The sequence below is a fragment of the Hylobates moloch genome, unplaced genomic scaffold (genome assembly GCF_009828535.3).
Source record: "Hylobates moloch isolate HMO894 unplaced genomic scaffold, HMol_V3 SCAFFOLD_6, whole genome shotgun sequence".
Classification (NCBI taxonomy): Eukaryota; Metazoa; Chordata; class Mammalia; order Primates; family Hylobatidae; genus Hylobates; species Hylobates moloch.
In genome coordinates this window covers 116,510,291-116,516,062 of record NW_026652281.1, presented here as the reverse complement: position 1 = coordinate 116,516,062, position 5,772 = coordinate 116,510,291, and the positions used below count along the sequence as shown (strand labels likewise).

The 5,772-nt window shown below is 46.2% G+C and overlaps 1 non-coding gene across 1 annotated transcript; it reads right to left on the bottom strand.

Annotated features, from left to right (window-relative positions):
• Positions 1–2,324: 2,324 nt before the first annotated feature.
• LOC116472153 (U5 spliceosomal RNA) lies at positions 2,325–2,435 on the bottom strand. Its single transcript, XR_004249040.1, has one exon. It is a non-coding gene; the product is annotated as a U5 spliceosomal RNA (small nuclear RNA).
• Positions 2,436–5,772: the final 3,337 nt, after the last annotated feature.

Below are 5,772 nucleotides of genomic sequence, written 5' to 3'. Positions count from 1 at the left end.
TTTTTAAAATAGATATGAGATGTCACTATGTTGGCCAGGTTGGTCTCAAACTCCTGGTCTCAAGTGATCCTTCTGCCTCAGCCTCCCAAAATGCTGGGATTATAGGTGTAAGCCAAGACATTACTTCATTATACATTTTAAAAAATGAGGCTTTAGGCCGGGTGCGGTGGCTCACGCCTGTAATCTCAGCACTTTGGGAGGCCAAGGTGGGTGGATCACGAGGTCAGGAGTTCGAGACCAGCCTGGTCAAAATGGTGAAACCCAGTCTCTACTAAAAATACAAAAATTAGCTGGGCATGGTGGGAGGCGCCTATAATCCCAGCTACTCGGGAAGCTGAGGCAGGAGAATTGCTTGAACCCAGAGGCGGAGGTTGCAGTGAGCTGAGATGGTGCCACTGCACTCCAGCCTGGGTGACAGAGCAAGACTCTGTCTCAAGGGATTAAAAAAAAAAAAAGTGAGGCTTTGGCAGATGCGATGGCTCACACCTGTAATCTCAGTACTTCGGGAGACTGAGGCAGGTAGATTGTGTGAGCTCAGGAGGTCAAGGCTGCAGTGAGCTGTGATCGTGCCACAGCACTCCAGTCTGGGTGACAGAGCAAGACCCTGTCTCAATAAAAACTAAAAAAATAAAATTGAGGCTTTAGTAGAGGTTGTAACTTGGTAAAGATCAAATAAGTAGTAGGTAGTAAAACCAAAATTTAAATGCAAGTCTTGGCCAGGTGCAGTGGCTCACACCTGTAATCCCAGCACTTCGGGAGGCCAAGATGGCTGGATCATTTGAGGTCAGGCGTTCAAGACCAGCCTGGCCAACATGGTAAAATCCTGTCTCTACTAAAAAATACAAAAATTAGCCGGGCATGGTGGCACATGCTTGTAATCCCAGCTACTCAGGAGGCTGAGGCAGGAGAATGGCGTGAACCCACTAGGTGGAGGTTGCAGTGAGCTGAGATCACGCCATTGCACTCCAGCCTGGGCGACAGAGTGAGACTCCATCTCTAAATAAATAAATAAATGCATCTTTTGGTCTTCAAAGCACACTCTCATTTCATTATGATCCACCATCAAAATATAGATTTTTTGAGACAAAGGTCTAAGTCTCAACAACCTCACAGTTCCTTGACTCCCCATTGCCCTGCCCTCCTCCTCTCTTTAACCCAGACCCCCTTCCTCCCCCAGCTGCTCCACAGCCAATGGAGAGAAAGACAGCATCACCCTTATCTCCATGAAGAACATCAACATGAATAATGGCAAACAAAGTCTCTCAGCAGAGAAGGTACATTTTTCTGTTTGCTGCCTTCCTTCCCCAAATTCACCTTTCCCCTCCTCCTCCTACTTTCAGGCCAGAAAGGAGATACTTTCAAAGACCCTGGCTCTTCTCCCCTCTTCTGTACCCCTCCAGTCCTAAAAAGTTCACCCTTCCCCATTATGCATTTATTTTGCAGGTTCTTTAAAAGCAACTTTGGGTCCCCATGAGTCCAAGGATGATGCAGCTGCCCTGTGACTACAAGGAGGAAGAGATGGAATTAGTAGAGGCAATGAACCACATGTAAATTATTTTATTGTTTCATGTCTGCTCCTAGATCTAAAGGACACTAGCATTGCCCCAGATCTGGGAGCAAGCTACCAGTAGGGGAGACTCTTTCCTATATGGACAGCTGCTGTGGAAATACTGCCTGCTTCTCCCACCTCCTCAGAGCCACAGGAAAAGAGGAGGTGACAGAGCGAGAGCAAGGAAAGTGACGAGGTGGATTGATACTTTCTACTTTGCATTAAAATTATTTTCTAGCCTGCAGTCTAATTACTTTTAAGGTCTATGCTCCCATGCACATTTCTTAACAGAATGTTCTAGCAGCTTTTGGGCCTTCTTTCCTAGACCAGACACACATGCAGGTTTCTGCCCCTATGGGCAGCTCTCTGAGAAACTTGGATGGTCGATAGAAGGGACTTTGTGTCAGGTTTTATCAGATTCACCTGGGTTTTGTTGTTGTTGCTTTTGTTTTTTTTCTTGAGACGGAGTCTCACTCTGTCTCCCAGGCTGAAGCGCAGTGGCGCGATCTTGGCTCACGGCAACCTCTGCCTCCCAAGGGTTCAAGTGGTTCTCCTGGTTCAGCCTCCCAAGTAGCTGGAGCTACAGGTGCGTGCCATCATGCCTGGCTAATTTTTGGATTTTTTTTAGTAGCGACAGGGTTTTACCATGTTGGTCACGCTGATCTCGAACTCCTGACCTCAAGTGATCCACTTGCCTCGGCCTCCCAAACTGCTGGGATTACAGGTGTGACCCACCACACCCAGCCATTTTTTTTCCCTTCTTCTTCTTTATACTAGCCTTGCTAAAGCAAAGCCTCAAAAAATTAGCTAAAAACTAAAAAACTCTCCAAAGGAATCTTTAGTAAAAGGTGAAAGATTTATATGATCTGAAGAGAAACCAGAGTATCACCTGGTTTATTTTTATTAGTAGGGTTGAGGTGACTGACTAACCACTCCAATAGAGGAGAGAAACAAGGGGCTGTAAACAGTGACCAGTCGTCACCAAGAAAGAAGTTTTGACTAGGAAACTTCCTAGGGAAGTTCCTAAGTCACCTCTTGGGGAGAGGTGAATGAGATGAGGGCAAATGTCCTCTGCCTGCCCCGGGGTAGACATGCATCACTTTGGTCTTAGCTATGGGATGAACCCTGGGAAGGTTTGCGGTGAAGATAGGTCTGTGACTTCATCAACACAAACGCCACCCACTTTACCCCGTACAACAGTTATCTTGTGTCCAAATATAGAATAAAAAATTGTAGAAATACTGGAAAGTCATTTAAAGAGAAGGAGGAAAAGAAAGGAGGTGTCTGCTTTCTTAGTCTTAGTCATGTTTACCATGACACTAGTCTGGAAATGAATCTTGGGGAAAATCAAGGGAGGAGTCGTCCATGTGTGTCTTTCAGGAGTATTTAGCTTTATAAGTACCAGCTAATTGGCAATTTGGAACATAGGAAGAACACAGCTTACTCATTCTGAAGCAACAATATGCTATTTTTTCCTGATTCGGACTTCTCAAGGCGATGAGAGAGACAGGCTAGAACAAAAAGTTTCATCTCCTCTGTCTCATTAAAACTATTAAAATGAGACTGTAAAAACCTAGTGAGCAGGGCGTAGTGGCACATGCCTGTAATCCCGGCACTCTGGGAGGCCAAGGTGGGAGGATCGCTTGAGGCAGGAGTTCAAGACAAGTGTATTAGACCATTTTCACACTGCTATAAAGAAATACTGAGTAATTATAAGGAAAGAGGTTTAGTCAACTCACAGTTCTGCATGGCTGGAGAGGCCTCAGGAAACTTACAATCATGATGGAAGGGGAAGCAGGCACCTTCTTCACAAGGCAACAGGAGAGAGAGTGAGCAAGATCAGGAAAAACTGCCTTATAAAACTATCAGATCTCGTGAGAACTCACTCACTACCATGAGAACAGCATGGAGGAAACCACCCCCATTATCCAATCACCACCCACCTGATCCCTCCCTCGACATTTGGGGATTATGGGGACTAAAATTCAAGATGAGATTTGGGTGGAGACACAGAGCCAAACCATATCAACCAGGCTGGGCAACATGGCAAGCCCTTGTCTGTACAAAAAAATACAAAAATTAGCAGGGTGTGGTGGCACATACCTGTGGTCCCAGCTACTCGGGAGGCTGAGGTAGGAGGATCACTTGCTTCTGGGAGGTAGAGGCTGCAGTGAGCCATGGTTGATTGCACCACTCTCCTCCAGCCTGGGTGACAGGGTAAGACGTGAAAGAAAGAAAACAAAGGAAGAGAAAAGAAAGAAAGAAAGAGAGAGAGAGGAAAGAAAGAAAGAAAGAAAGAAAGAAAGAAAGACTCGACGATTGGGGAAAAGGGAGAAAGAAAGAAAGAAAGAGAAAAAGGAAGAAAATAAAAAAGAAAGGAAGGAAGGAAGGAAAGAAAGAAAGAAGGGAGGAAGGGAGGGAGGAAGGAAAAAAAGAAAAGGAGAAGAGAAGAGAACTTACTGTATTCTAAAATCCCCTAGGACAGGGCCTGTAACCTGCCCATGTCTGTAGCTCCTGCGTGACACACTGTGCCCAGCACTTCCTAGTTAATCTAAACTGGCTCTTGGGTGAAGGAAATCTGATCATAAGATTGGGCTCTGCCACAGACTTGCAGGTTGACTTTGGGTGAAACTGTCCCCCTCCTCCAAGCCTGTTCTCTTACATCTTGACTTTTTTTTTTTTCTTTTTTTTTTTTGAGACAGGGTCTCACTCCATCTCCCAGGCTGGCGTGCAGTGGTACAATCATGGCTCACTGCAGCCTTGAGTTCCTGAGCTCAACCAATCCTACCTCAGCTTCCTAAGTAGCTGGGACTCTTGGCATGAGCCACTGCACCTAGCTAATTTTTTAAATTTTTTTATAGATACAGGCTCTTGCTGTGTTGGCCAGGCCGGTCTCAAACTCCTGAGCTCAAGTGATCCTCCTGTCTTGACTTCCCAAAGTGCTAGGATTACAGGCATGAGCCACCATGCCTGGTGGGTTTTAAAGTGAGCTGGCTGGACGACTTGGCCTTCACTGTCTTTTCTCATTCTTATGTTCCACAGTTCTGTAGACTCTGGATGTAATAAAAAATGAATCCAATGTGCTAAGTAGAGATCACTCTGGGTGGGAGCCAGAGACAAGTCGCAGGCAGCTCTGGACAAGCCTTTCACATTCTCAGGAGTTCCATTTCTTCTGTGTATTAACAGGGAAGAATGCGCCCTACCTGGCCCTGGCTAACTCACAGGCTAGTGGCTAGGTAAAATGGGATAATAAATGTGGAGATACTTGGGAAGTGAGCAATTGTAGCAGACAGCTTGGAGTAGGGCACCAGCACCCAGGTCCCACTTCAGGATCAAGGCACTTGTTCCCCAGCTGTGGGATTGTTGGCTGCTGAGGAATCACTGCTGGTTGATGACTGGCTGATGGGGGCTAGGAGTGGGGATGAAGACCTGGACCCCTTGCCTCAATTCTTTCGCCCTCATTCCTACTTTCCTTACTCCTCACAGCTGTTGTTCCAGGAGTGCTCACCAAGAAACCTTTAGTATGCAAATCTCAGCATCTCGGAGTCTATTTTGTGGGGCACCTAACCTACCAAAGCAATACTGCAGTATTTTTTGGGGGGAGGGAAGACAAGGTCTGGCTCTGCGTCCCAGGCTGGAGTGCAGTGGCATGGCACAATCATAGCTCACTGCAACATCAAACTCCTGGTCTCAAATGATCCTCCTGCTTCAGCCTCCCAAGTAGCTGGGACTATAGACGTGTGCCACCACAACCGGCTAATTTATTTAAATTTTTTATAAAAATGAGGTCCTGCTACATTGCTTAGGCTGGTTACAAACTACGGGGCTCAAGACATCCTCCCACCTCAGCCTCCCAAAGTGCTGGGATTATAGGTGTGAGCCATCACACCTGGCTAGTTGTTTGTTTTTTGTTTTTTGTTTTTTTTTTGAGATGGAGTTTCACTCTTGTTGGCCAGTCTCCACTCACTGCAACCTCTGCCTCCCAGGTTCAAGCGATTCTCCTGCCTCAGCCTCCTGAGTAGCTGGGATTACAGGTGCCCGACACCACGCCTGGCTATGGCTAGTATTTTTTAAATAATTCCTATATATTTGATTTAAATCTCGCAGCCAACAGCACATGACTTAGTAGCCAGTTCTGATCCAACATCCACCATTGGGATGGAACCCCTCAGGTGACATAACAATGTCTAGGATTCTGTTTGTGCTGTTGTTATTCTGCCTGC